Source organism: Saimiri boliviensis, chromosome 21 (genome assembly GCF_048565385.1).
Source record: "Saimiri boliviensis isolate mSaiBol1 chromosome 21, mSaiBol1.pri, whole genome shotgun sequence".
NCBI lineage: Eukaryota > Metazoa > Chordata > Mammalia > Primates > Cebidae > Saimiri > Saimiri boliviensis.
The window spans coordinates 14,063,102-14,077,219 of record NC_133469.1 but is presented as its reverse complement, the minus strand read 5'-3'; the positions used below and the strand labels follow the sequence as shown (position 1 = coordinate 14,077,219).

Here is a 14,118-nt window from a genome sequence, read left to right as displayed (position 1 = left end):
TCAGAGCAGGGTAGGTGGCTCAGGCCCCAGGGAACCAGGCCCCGCTCTTAGGGTGGACACTGTCCCTAGGTCATTCATAGGTCCCGGTCCCCTCTCCTGGAGGCCCCTACTTACCTTTGGGAGTGGCAGATAGGTGCCGAGCCTGCATGCAGGCCGCAGGAGCCTCTGTTTATCCAGGCCGAGGCCTCCCCGCCCCCACCGGGCCTGCCTGGGCTGGGTCAATGGCCCAGAGCCATGGCCAGGGTGTCTGGCCCTTGTCCCCTGTGGCCTGTGGCCCCAGTCTCCATGGGGCTCCTCCTGCTGGGTCTGGGATGGCAACTGTGGCTGAGTACAGGTAAACAGGCAGGAGGCGGGAGAAGGCAGTTCTTACCCCGCCCCCTCCCCGCCATGGGCACCCCAGAGGCTGGCAGGCAGGTGCCGGAGATCTGAGCTCTCCCCTGACGCCCGTTGCCTGGTGACATGCCTGCCTAGTTACAGCCCCTGGACCCCAAGAACATGAGGTAGGGGTGGCCGAGGACCATGCAGAGGCCGGTACAGGTTAGCGCAGTACACGGGTCTGCTTACCTGGTACACGGGTCTGCTTACCTGGATGGGCGAGACTAGAAGAGCTACTGGCCGGAGAGAGAAAAGGAGGCTGGGCCCATGCACTCTGGGGATTGAGGAGGAGAAAGGGGAGGCAGGGGTGGGGCTGGATGCTATTTTCTGTTTAGCTGGGAATTATTTGAATTTCTACCTGGCTCTTTAGTGTTTTTTTTTTTCTTTTTGAGATGGAGACTCACTCTGTCACCCAGGCTGGAGTACAGAGGCACGATCTCAGCTCACTGCAACCTCCGTTTCCCAGATTCAAGCAATTCTCCTGCCTCAGCCTCTCGAGTAGCTGGGATTACAGTCACGCACCCCCACACCTAGCTAATTTGTATATTTTTAGAAGAGACGGGGTTCACCATGTTGGCTGGTCTCGAACTCCTGACCTCAGGTGATCTGCCCATATCGGTCTCCCAAAGTGCTGGGATTACAGGCGGGAGGCTACCGCGCCCAGTGTGAATTCCTACCTGGTTCCGTAGCGCTGTGCTGTCTGTCCATAATGGCAGCTGCTGGTCACCCGTGGCTCTTGAGCCAGTCTGAACTGAGAAAAGCTGCATGGGGGAGAGGCGCATACCAGGTTTCCAAGGCCAGGTGCACACAGGATGTCAACCAACTCTCTAACAATTTTTATATTGATTGCAGGCTGAAATAACACTTTGGCGATCATGGGATAAATACAATTTATTTTTGGCCAGGCATGGTGGCTCACGCCTGTAATCCCAGCAGTCTGGGAGGCCAAGGCAGGCAGATCACCTGAGGTCAGGAGTTCGAGGCCATCCTGACCAACATGGAAAAATCCCATTTCTACTAAAAATACAAAAAATTAGCCAGGCCTGGTGGTGCGCGTAATCCCAGCTATGTGGGAGGCTGAGGCAGGAGAATCACTGGAACCTGGGAGGCAGTGGTTGCAATGAGCCAAGATCATGCCACTGCACTCCAGCCTGGGTGACACAGTGAGACTCCACCTCAAAAAAAAAAAAAAAAAAACATAAAAGATTTGGGTGAGGGGCATATGATGTGGGGTGGGGGTGTGTGGACTGTGTATGTGTATGCAGTGTGGGTGCTGGCAGTGTGCACAGTGTAAGGTGTGTGTGTCTATGAGCTATGTATGGTATGAGTTGTGTGTGGAGCATGAGAGTTGTATACAAGTGTGTGTATGTGTGTGTGCGTGCTCACAGTGTGAAAGGTGTGTGTGTGGAGTATCAGACGTATGTTTAGTGTGAGGTATGTGTGTAATGTGAGATGTGTGTGGAGTATGAGGCATATGTGTTTAGTGTGAGGTGTCCATGAAGTGTGAGGTGTGCATGGAGTGTGAGGTGTGTGCAGGGTGTGAGGTGTGTGCAGGGTGTGAGGTGTGTGCGGAGTGTGAGGTGTGTGCGGAGTGTGAGGTGTGTGCGGAGTGTGAGGTGCGCGTGCAGTGTGAGGTGCGCGTGCAGTGTGAGGTGCGCGTGCAGTGTGAGGTGCGCGTGCAGTGTGAGGTGCGCGTGGCGTGTGAGGTGCGCGTGGCGTGTGAGGTGCGCGTGGCGTGTGAGGTGCGCGTGGAGTGTGAGGTGTGTGCAGTGAGGCGTGTGTGTGTGCAGTGTGAGGCATGTGTGGTGTGTGTTTACTGTGAGGCGTGTGTGCAGTGTGCAGTGTGCAGTGGGTGTGAAGTGTGGGATGTGTAGGGTCTGGCTGGGATGGGACAAGGCCCTGCGCCCAGGCTTTTCCCTGACCAAACCTGGCCCCCGTTTAGCTGCAGGAACCCGGGCAGAATCCCTGACTTCGGAGATGCACTTCTTTGAAAAAAAGTTCACCCCTTCTTGATGAACAGGAAGTGTGTGTGAAGGCCCAGCACTGTGGGGGTGGCCCGGTGGGGTTCTCTCCTCCTCTCCCAGTGGCACACCGGTGTGTCAGGGCCAGGTCTGCGTGTGCACTGAAGTCCAGGTGATGATGGTTGCACATGTGTGGTGCCTACCCATGTGGCCCCTCACCCATGCCTCAAGCATGTATGTGCTCCATGCTCTCTGGTGTGTGCTCCCTAAGGAGGCCTGCAGCAGTAGGCGGGGGCCTCCCTGACATGCGCATGGGGGGCACCTGGGTGTCCTGAGGTGTGAAGGCCCGTGCCCATGGGGCTGGGCATGAGCTCAGTACAGCACCACCTCCAGGCAGGGCCAGGGCAGGAGGGCGCACTGTGGGGCTGGTTAGGATTCTGGGTTGAGGGCCCCTTCCCACACCTTCTCCTGTTCCGTAGCACTCCCCAGAGCCCTGGCCCCTGCCTGTGAGCCCAACCCTGACCCTAAGACGGAAAACCATAGCCCTGCCCCACTGTCCCTCATCCCAGCCCCAGCAACTCTCCCTTCTCCCCCCAAAATCCCCTCTTCCAGGCCCTGGCCCCCACCTTGCAAACGTTCCGAGGGACAGGGGCTTGAGACAGAGCAGGGATGGTGTGGAGGTGGGTGAAGACACCCCAAGCCCAGCCTCTGTACCCATCCTGTTCTTGGGAAGATCAAGAGGCCCGTGCCGCCTGCGAGCCTCACAGTCTGAAAAGCAGATCTTGCACAATCAACGTCCTCTAGACCTGGTGGCCGCCTGGCCATCGATCCGCCATGGCCCTGGGGGGAGGGGTGGCACTGAGCAGGCAGCAGCAAAATGCTGAGAGAGGTGTTCAAAAGCTCAGACGTGGCTGGGTGCGGTGGCTCACACCCACACCTATAATCCAGGTACTTTGGGAGGATCCCTTCAGCCCAGGAATTTGAGACCAGCCTAGCCAACATAGTGAGATCCTGTCTGTACAAAACATTTTTTTAAAATTAGCCGGATGTGGTGGTACCCATCTAGCTACTAGGGAGTCTGAGGAGGGAGGATCACTTGAGCCCTGAAGTTGGAGGCTGCAGTGAGCTGTGCCACTGCATTCCAGCCTGGGGGACAGAGCAAGACCCTGTCTTCAAAAGAAAAAGAAGCGGTGAGGAGAGAAGAGAAGAGAAAAGCAGGGACCAGGGTCCCAGAGAGCCATGACGGTGGGGGACAGCCTGCCAATGCGTCAGGGACTCCCTCTGTCAATAAGGGACACTCTTGTCCTCGGAGCAGAGAGATGCGTTCATGCGGATGGCACGGAAGCCCTGCTGCTCTGGGAATCTGCATTTCTAACACTGGCCTTCAGCCCCCTTGCTCTCCAAGGACAGAGAAGCGTCCTGGAGGCCTGGTGAGGGGAGCTGGGCATGGTGGGGGCCGGGCAGTGGGGAGCACAGGTCTGACCCCGCAGCACAGGGCAGACCAGGCCTTGGTGTGCCCACCACACTCAGATCACCAAGATCCAGCTGAGGGCTGGAGAGCGGGCAGACCCCACCAAAATGCCATTCCCTCCACCTGCTGGTGACCCACAAGACGTCCCCAAGCTACTACCTGATGGCCTATGAACTGTGGGTGTTAAAGCTGGGTTGCTACAGGCAAAAAAAATTAATGTAGGGTGAGCCCCTAGTCCATATGAGTGGTGTCCTTATCCAGGGGGGAAATTTGGAGACACAGCCTCACGCGCACAGGGAGAATGCCATGGAGGTAAAGGCGGAGAGCGTTGGCGATGCTTCTACAAGCCAGGGAACTCCAGCGATTGCCTGTGGGACACCAGACGCCAAGAGAGAGGCCCAGAGTGGTCTTCCTCACCCCGTCAGAAGGAACCAAACCTGCCGACACCCGGATCTTGGACGCCAGCCCCCTCGTCACTCAGCCTAGAGCAGTGCCTGGCGCACAGGAGGAAGACATATTTGTGGAATGAACAAAGGACACTGTTAACTCCTTGGATGATAAACAGGAAGGGTTTTGAGAGCTGGGCCCTCCAACATAATCAATCTCAATCATGCTGCAAATCCAGGCTTCAGAGTGGGAACATGTGCCTCCTTAGTGGAAGAGGAGACAGGTTCTGAGAGGAGACGTTGACCTGCCCCAGGTCCCACAGCCCACTGCGGGTAGAACATGGACCCCAGCCTGGTCTCTTTGATGGGGTTGTGTTGATGTTTTCAGGGGCTGTCCTAACAAATGACCCCAAATGGGGGTGGCTTGAAACAGCAGGGGTTTGTTCCTTCACAGCTCTGGGGCCAGAGGTCTGAAATCAAAGTGTTGGTAGGCGCATTCTCTCCCCAGAGGCTCTAGAAGAAACCCCTCCTTGCCTCTTCCTAGCTTTGGGTCCTCTGGCAAATCTCGGTGCTTCCTGGCTTGTAGGTACAATGCTCCAATCTCTGCCTCCCTCATCACGCGAGCTTCTTCCTTGTGTGTCTGTCTCAGAGTCCACTTGCACACACTTTATAAAGACATCTGTCACTGTGGATGACGGCCCCACCCCGTTTCCAAATAAGGTCATCTTCACAGGTTGTGGGTGGGCATGAATTTCGAGGGGACACTGTTCAGTCCTAATGTAAGAATAGATGGTACTATTCTGGGTGGGAAGAAGGGATCAGATGGCAGGAGGGTCACCCCCTCCTCATCCCCCACCCCCGTCCTGTGGGCTAGCCACATCTCAGAGCTCAAGGAGGCTGCTGTGATAAATACCTTACCACCTTCTCCACTCTCTGCTGAGCTGAGCCTGTCTCTGAAACCTGCAGGGGAGGCCCAGGGGCTGTGGTGAGGTGGTGAGGGGCGGGCTCTGTGTGCCCCAGCCAGACACGGTCTAGACGGTGGCTGGAAGCGTGGGGCTCCCCCGGGCTCCAGGGCTGGGTATGAGCTTCCCAGGGCTGCCAAAGCAAACTTCCACCAATAGGGTGACTCAAAACAGCAGACACTAATTCTCTCCCAGTTCTGGAGGCGGCCAGTCCAAACTTAAGGTGGCAGCGGGACTGCCTGCCCTCCCGGGTGTCTCCCGGGGAGGATCTTTCCTGCCTCTTCCTGGCTTTGGTGGTTGCTGGCGGTCCCTGGTGTGCCTTGGCTGGTGGCAGTGTCCCTCCAGTCTCCATCTCTGCCATCTGACGGCTGTCCCTGTGTGTCTCGCGCCTCCTCTCCTCTGCTTCTAAGGACACCAGCCATACTGGATTAGGGTCCAACCCTAAGGACCTTATCTCCTTTTTTCTCTCTCTCTCTCTTTTTTTATTGAGACGGAGTCTCACTCTGTCGCCCAGGCTGGAGTGCAGTGGCATGATTTTGGCTCACTGCAACCTCTGCCTCCCGGGTTCAAGCCATTCTCCTGCCTCAGCTTCCTGAGTAGCTGGGATTACAGGTGCCTGACTGTGCCTGGCTAGTTATTGTATTTTTAGTAGAGATGGGGTTTCACCATCTTGGCCAGGCTGGTCTCGAACTTCTGACCTGGTGATCCACCCACCTCAGCCTCCCAAAGTGCTGGGATTACAGGTATGAGCCACCACGCCCCACAGGACCTTTTCTTCTTTATATCCACAACGACCCTATTTCCAAGTAAGGTCATACTCATGGGTCCAGAGGTTAGGCCTTCAGTGTATCTTTTGGGGTCCCTTCCACACATATAAACACACCCACAGCCCCACAGATGTACATGGATGGAGACACGTGGAGGGACACAATCCAGCCCATAATAAGCATAAGCACGGTGAGGTGGGCAGGAGAAGGCTGGCTGTTGACAATGCTATGGGTAAGTGTCCCACAGGTTCCACGTGACCCTGAGTCCTCAAGTCACTTCTGAATCGTGTCCTCTGTCTACACCTGAGCTGCCACCATCCTTATCGCCTGCCTCAAATCACAGTTGTGACCTGCTTCCTTCTACCTCCCACGGGCCTCTAAAGCCTGAACTGCTCAATAGATGCACCTTTCCTGAGACTACCCAGGCAGGGTCCCCAGAGGCCACCTCTGCCACCTCTTTCCAATGCACGATGTCCCTGCTGCAATTCACTGGTTCATTCATGGGACTGGTACTGAGCCTCAACACAGCCACCAAAGAGAACAAGAAAAACCACATGACAAGGATAAGGAATCTGGGCCAGGTGGCTCATGCCTGTGATCCCAGCACTTGGGAGGCCAAGGTGGGAGGAATATTCGAGCCAGGAGTTCAACACCAGCCTGGGCAACATAGCAAGACCCATTGCACTGGCACTGGGTAAATGCTGTGCAAAGCCTATTCCTGTGGCTGGCTTCCTCCCGGGCTCCTGCACACTGCAAAAATACAAACATTAGCCAAGTGTGGTAGCGCGTGCCTGTAGTCCCAGCTACTAGGGAGGCTGAGGGGAGAGGATGGCTTGAACCCAGGAAGTTGAGGCTGTAGTGAGCCATGCTCGTGCCACTGCACTCCAGGGGCTGGGCAAGCCCCGGTCTTTAAAGAAGTTAAAATTTAAGGAATGTAGGAAGTGGCAAGGAAATATATATATATATATATATATATATATATATATATATATAAAATATATATAAATATATATAAATATATATAGATGTGTATATATATTATATATAATATATATAAATATATAATATATATAATATATATAATATATATTATATATATAATATATATAATATATATAATATATATATAATATATATAATATATATAATATATATAATATATATATAATATATATAATATATATATATATATTTTTTTTTTGAGACAGAGTCTCGCTCTGTTGCCCAGGCTGGAGTGCAATGGCGTGATCTCAGCTCGCTGCAACCTCCACCTCCCAGGTTCAAGGGATTCTCCTGCCCCAGCATTCCAAGTAGCTGAGACTAAAGGTGCCCACCATCATAGCCAGTGGTTTTTGTATTTTTCAGTAGAGACAGGTTTCACCATGTTGGACAGGCTGGGGAAGGATTTTTTTCTAGAGCCTTCAGGGGAGGAGGGAGCCTGCCAACACTTTGATTTCAGACAAGAATAAAAAGAGAAGGAACCAGGACGAGAGTGAAAAGGAAATAGAACAAGCCTGTTGCTGCCCTTGAAGAAAGCAGCCAAGCCTGGGAAGACAGACAGTGGGACAGACGCTTGACCACGGTACTTCCTGCTCCCCCCCACCCCCCATGTCACAGCACCCGGCAGAGGACAGGACCCTCAGCAGTACATGGAGATGCTTCTTATGTGTGTGGAGGAAAAAGAATCCGTCAGAATGGCCTGTCATTGACTCAGGTGTGAGACCTCTCAGGAGTCCCTGTCCCGGTGGCTTTTCTTCCTCTGTCTGTACAGAGAGGCAAGGGTCCTAAGGCTTAGAGTACTCTATGGCTTACAGCACAGCTAGCCAGGCCCAGGATAGGCCTGATCTCCAGTAAGAAAAATGGTCACTTTACCCCCATTTTACAGGGGGAGAATACAGAGGTTCAGAGCCGGGATTTGCTAGAGGTTACACAGTCAGGAAGCACCAGAAGCTGGATTCAAACCCAGGACCCTCTGGCTTCAGAGCCAGCTGTCCTGCCCAGTGCCACCTTCTGCTGTCTCTGTGTTCCTCTCCCCTGCCCACGACACCTTTCCTGAGCCCTTACCCTCTGTCTCAGCCCTGGGTCCTGGCCTCTGGCCTCTGTCTGAAGGTGTGGCTGGGTCAAACTTAGACCACCAGGCCCTGGCCTGCCCAGATGCCTCTTTCCCAGAGGGACGGTCAGGGTACAGATGCTAATCAGGGCTTTGGGGTTTGAGAGCAGCTGCTGCAAGCCACCTTGGGGACACAAAATGGAAACGCTGCATGCATCACTCAGCCTGACCTTTCCCTCTGCTGCGGGATTATAGCAGGTGGGGCTCCCAGAACAGACAGGGGGGACCGTATTAGTCCATTTTCATGCTGTTATGAAGAAATACCCAAGACTGGGTAATTTGTAACGAAAAAGAGGTTGAATGGACTCACAGGTCCACATGGCTGCAGAGGGCTCCCACTCATAGCAGAGGGTGAAGGAGGAGCAAGGGGCACAGCCTACAGGCGGCAGGTAAGAGAGCGTGTGCAGGGGGACTGCCCTTTATAAAACCATCAGATCTCGTGAGACTTATTCACTATCACGAGAACAGCAAGGTAAAACCTGCCTCCATGATTCAATTACCTCCCACTGGGTCCTTCCCACAACACGTGGGGATAATGGGGGCTACAATTCAAAATGAGATTTGGGTGGGAGCCAGACGCATTCACTCGGGTTCTCAGAGCGTCTGCGTAACGGCGCCCCCTTTCCCGCCTTCCTTTCTCCTTGTCTTTCTTCCTTCCTCCCCTTTGCCCATTTACCAACCTACACATGCATTCAACGATCATCTTGTGGCAGGTGCCGGGGTTCGGTAATGGATGGGTCACCAAGGATGGTGACCTGGAGAGTGTTGCAGCTGAGCTCAGAGAGCAGGGGTTGGGGGCGGGGCGGGGTGTGGGGACAGAGCAGCCAGCACAGCCGAGGTCAGGAAGAAGCGATCTTTACAACAAATCCCGTAAGGTGGCTGTCCATCCACCCTCTCTGTCTACTGTGCAGACACATTTTGCTGGACTTGTTTCCCGTTTTTAAAATAACATTGGCTAATATTTAAAAATAAGGACAGCTTTCAGGAAAAACTGAGTTTTCAGCCTCTCTTAAAAATGTGGAAGATCTAGCCTGACCCCCAACATGGCAGCAATCAGTGGTGGCTGCCCTGGAGCAATTTCAGTTTGACACAGACCCCACCACTCCCTATTGTATCACACTGCACAGATTAAAAACAGTCACTAGAGTCAGGAGCCTGGGTCTGAGTCCTGGCTCCATCACTCATTAGCCTTTACAAGCCTTTGCACTACAGGGTACTTGATTTTAATGGGCCTCTGTTTCCTCATACAGAAAATGAGACAATCAGCCCTAGTGTTGTGAAAATTAAAGGAAAGAATCCGGCCAGGCGTGGTGGCTCAGGCCTGTAATCCCAGCACTTTGGGAGGCCGAGGCGGGTGGATCACAAGGTCAAGAGATCGAGACCATCCTGGTCAACATGGTGAAACCCCATCTCTACTAAAAATACAAAAAATTAGCTGGGCATGGTGGCGCATGCCTGTAATCCCAGCTACTTAGGAGGCTGAGGCAGGAGAATTGCCTGAACCCAGGAGGCGGAGGTTGTGGTGAGCCGAGATCGCGCCATTGCACTCCAGCCTGGGTAACGAGAGCAAAACTCTGTCTCAAAAAAAAAAAAAAAAAAAAAAGAGAGAGAGAGACTACGTAGGAACTTAGAACAGGGCATCTGCTGAGTGTTCACTGTCAGCATTTCATCACTGTGGCTAATTTGTACCCAAATCCCAGCCCCTGTCAGCATCTGAGTTTGGGAGCCCAGCAAGGTAGGTTTCATTGTTAGTTTCACATTTGCATAAATCACACCCAACAGAATTCTCTCGCCAACACATACTGTTCCCGGCTGATTGCTCAGACCGACACTGTAACAGGTGCTCTCTTACACCCACTGTTACGAGAATCACTGGACCATTGACCAAGGACTGCTGACCACCCAAACACTGGGATTGGCTATCAAGCCCATTCCAAGCAATCCCAGCTCCTCAAACGGAAATGCTCGATTTGAACAGTCCAGTGCACAGAGTACAAGCTCAATAAATAGATTAGAATGAATGAGTAGTAGTTGGGCACAGGGTGGGCTACCAGACCTTGAAATTTCTTTCTTCCTTTTTTTTAAGATGGAGTCTTGCTCTGTCGCCCAGGCTGGAGTGCAGTGGCACAATCGGCTCACTACAGCCTCTGCCTCCCGGGTTCAAGCGATTCTCCTGTCTCAGCTTCCTGAGTAGATGGGACTACAGGCACAGGCCACCACACCCAGCTAATTTTTGCATTTTTAGTAGAGAGGGGTTTCGCCATATTGGCCAGGCTGGTCTTGAACTCTTGACCTCAGGCAATCCACCCACCTCAGCCTCCCAAAGTGCCAGAATCCACTTATTTCTTTCATCTTTCTGTGCCCAGCCACATCCACTTATTTCTTTCATCCTCACAACAGTCCTCGTATTCTCCCTGATTACAGATGAGGAAACTGAGGCACAGAGAAGCTTAGGTATTTGTCCAAAGTCACAGCTGGTAGGCAGCAGGGCCAGTACCTAATCCGGGCTGCGGGGCTCCAGAGTTAGGATCATAATCACTGCACCACACTGCCCCGAGGCAACCACAAAGGCTGAAAGGGCAGAACGAAGGGGATTTTTTTCACTGCTGTGTTGGAAATAGATGCTCAGTGCCACAAAGAAAACTTAGCACTGAGACAAAGGATTGGCTGATAACTTAAAACTTTTCTAAACAGGTAAAAGCCATGGAGAGCTAGGACATGTCTGTGAGCACATCTAACACACGTATCTTGGTTAAAGTACAAAGACGTAGAATGTGCTACGTGCCTGTAAGCATGGCAGGTCTAACAGCTACATAGGATAGGGCTCAACACAGCTATTAGCACACTTATTCTTTAATAAGAAAACTTTAAAGATGAACGTTTTTACTTCCCACAGCTGGATCCCCAGGACCGGGACTTGCATGTAACAGCCCCTCCTGTCTGTTGAAGGAATAAGTGAATGAATGAACAATTCCTCCCTCTTCTAAGAACCATCCTTCACCAACTATCCAAAACTAGCTGGACTCTGGCTGAGCCCTTCTTGCTAAAGCCCTTCATGGCATCCATCATCCCTGGCCAGGTTAGAAGGCTCCACCGGGGTGTTCATGGCACCATTTCCTGACCACAGTTTGTGCACACAGGACCAGGTTGATTTTCTTCCCACCGAGGGAGGGCTGTGACTGCTGGTCCACTTGTCTGTGTCCTCCAGGGTCACTCCCCACTCCCAGACAACGCTGGAGGCTCTTTGTGGACAGAGCTATAGCCAGCCTCCTCTCTATGGCCACTGCCCTGTGTGAGGCCAGGTCAATAGAGGAATGGAAGATGAGAAACCTCCTGCCAGCTCTGCTCCTCCCTCCCTCTGCATCCTGGCTTCCTGGAATCGCAGACTGGGCACACCACCCCCACCCTCCACACACACCAACCACCACCCGACCTGCGTCTCTCACCACTCAGTGCTTCCTGCCAGGCTCTATGATGGGAGCCTCGAGTGTGTAATAGCAAGGGTGGTGGAAAATCTCTGAGCAAGTCAGCCTAGGGGATGTCCCAGGCCCGTCACAGGTGCCGGTGGTGAGCTCAGATGTAAGCAACACTCCCTCCCCCACTGCCAAACGCACTGTGTGGCCTGGGACACAGCAGCATCTCCCCCTCAGGGCCTCTGGGTCTCAACAGCTGAACAGGACTCAGAAGCTCTGTCATTCCTGTCTTGCTGGGTCACTGTGTGATTGTAGAGGACATCTGGGGTGCTCACACTTTAAAAGCGGTGAGGAGCTGTGCCATGTGAGCGCTAAATATTGCCAGGGTCTAACCCCTTGCTTCACTGCATTCTGGCTGTGTGATTGTGGGCAAGTCACTTGACCACGCTGGGCCACAGGCCTAGCTATAAAATGGGCTAAGAATCGTACCTCCCTCATGGCATTCTTTTAAGGATCCAGCGAGTTAATAACACAATGTGCTTAGAACAGAGTCTGGCGCCTCTAAGTGCTCCATACATGCAGTTCTTGAAGAGATCTTGAGGGACCAAGAACATTCCACAGTGGCTCTCACGGATCCTTGACGCCAAAGCTGTCCCTCCCCACCCCACTACCCCACCTGTTGATAAAACCCAAATCGTCAAAGAGTGGCTACTAATCTGCAAGAATAATTCCTCTTTCTTTGAAACGCCATCCTCAACCAACTACATCTGAAACCAGCTGAGTCTCAGCTGAGCTCCCTTGCCAAAGCGCAAGCCAACATTCCCCGCTCCTTCCCCAATTAGAAGGTCCCTTCAGAGGCTTCTTGTGCCTGGCTTTTCTAACTAACGGCTTGTGCTAACAGGGCTCTGCCCGATGTTCTTCCAAAGCTATTAGTATCACCCTTATGTCCCCAGAATCGAGCCCAGGGTCTGACGCACAGCACAACAGCTGGTTAGAACAGAGGTAGCTCAGGAGGGGGACAGTAGGAGGAAGTGACCTACTCTGCTTGGGGGCAAATCAGAGGGTCTCCAGAAGCAGAGATGCTTGAGTGGGATTCTGAGGGATGCATGGGAGCCCGAGGGCAGACTGTTTGGGCTACTGAAAACTCAGGGATTAGCAGGTGCCAAGGCAAATGGGGCAGCTGCAGTCGCTGCTCTCATCCCCACTCCCCAACCCCAGCGCCAACTCTTGACATAAAATACATGGAGCCCAGGTCTCAAGCCATATTCCATGTGGCACCTGGAACCACAGACTATCAGGGCTAGGAGAGCACATTGAAACCATCCGGGCCAGGTGCAGTGCTTACACCTGTAATCCCAGCACTTTGGGAGGCCGAAGTGGGCCAATCACCTGAGGTCGGGAGTTCAAGACCATCCCCGCCAAAATGGAGACATTCCATCTCTCCTAAAAATACAAAAAAATTTGTTGGGTATGGTGGCATGCGCCTGGAGTCCCAGCTACTCAGGAGGCTGAGTCAGGAGAATCGCTTGAACCCAGGGGGCAGAGGTTGTGGTGAGCTGAGATCATGCCATTGCATTCCAGTCTGGTTAACAAGAGCAAAACTCCATCTCAAAAAAAAAAAAAAAAAAGAAAGAAAGAGAAAAAGAAAAGAAAAAAAGCAATCATCCAATCCAATCGGCCTGCCCAATTAACAGATGGGGCAACTGAGGCATAAGAGCAGATGGGACCTCCCCCAAAGTCCCCCAGGTCATAGATGATCACATTAAGGACCTCAGCCATTCTCCTGAAAATCACAGTGGGTCACTGGAGATTTAGCACAGGTGTGGTGTGGCCAGATATGACCCTTAGCCAGGTCAGCCTGGCAGGGCTCAGAGGTGGAAGGATCTGAGAGGCAGGCAGCCGTGGGGTCAGGCAGACCAAGGAGGAGACTGAGCAGGAACACGAGCAAGGGGTGAGGGTGTCAGGTCTGTGCCATGGGCGTCACCAGGATCGGGATGGGAGTAGCCAGTGAAATGCTAGCCCAGAGGGACACTGGGTCAGCTTGGGGGTGTGGGGGCAGCAGGAGGGGCTCAGTTACAGAGGAGGAGGAGGGAGAAAGGCCACCTCAGCCTGACCAACCTGCTTTGCCCTCAGCCTCCTCTCTTGGCCGCCGTTCAGCCCCATCTACCTACCAAGCTATCAAAGGGCTTTGCTTTTTCTCCCACAATCACAGGTACGGGTGGTGGTATCTTTTTGGCTTTTTTCCCCTCGGCTGACTGTCAGGAAGCTGAGAATGAAATTTACTAGGTATTTTCCCATTCACATAATCATCTCCTGTGTAGCCTTCTATATGCTAAGGACCAGAATCTCTGGAGTCAAATGTACCTGGGTTTCAATTCCAGCGCTACGCACCATGGGCTGCGTTTCTCCACCTTCCTGGGCCTCTGTTTCCTCCTTGGCAAAGTGGGGAGCGAAGCTCCTGCTTCTCAGGTTGTTCCCAGGCGATGAAAGACGACGCTCAGACCACACTGGCACAATGTGTAGAACAACTATGTGCTCTTGCCTCTTCTTACTGTGCTTTTTGGTCTGCTTTACAGCTGTCAGTGATGAGGACAGTGGTGGGTGATTCATCCTAGACTGGGCCTACAGTTTCGTTTCCCCCATAATTTACTTTGGAAATTCAGGCACCAGAAG

The 14,118-nt window shown here is 52.9% G+C and overlaps 1 protein-coding gene across 2 annotated transcripts in view; it reads right to left on the bottom strand.

Annotated features, from left to right (window-relative positions):
• Positions 1-326, bottom strand: part of TMPRSS6 (transmembrane serine protease 6) — a 38,519-nt gene extending 38,193 nt beyond the window's left edge. The window contains exon 1 of one of the 2 annotated variants that reach the window (XM_010343494.3): positions 115-326. The gene's annotated coding sequence lies outside the window, so the exon portion shown is untranslated. The remainder of the gene's footprint in view (positions 1-114) is intronic. The other variant, XM_010343496.3, reaches the window with a different exon arrangement.
• Between the last annotated feature and the right edge of the window lie 13,792 nt (positions 327-14,118).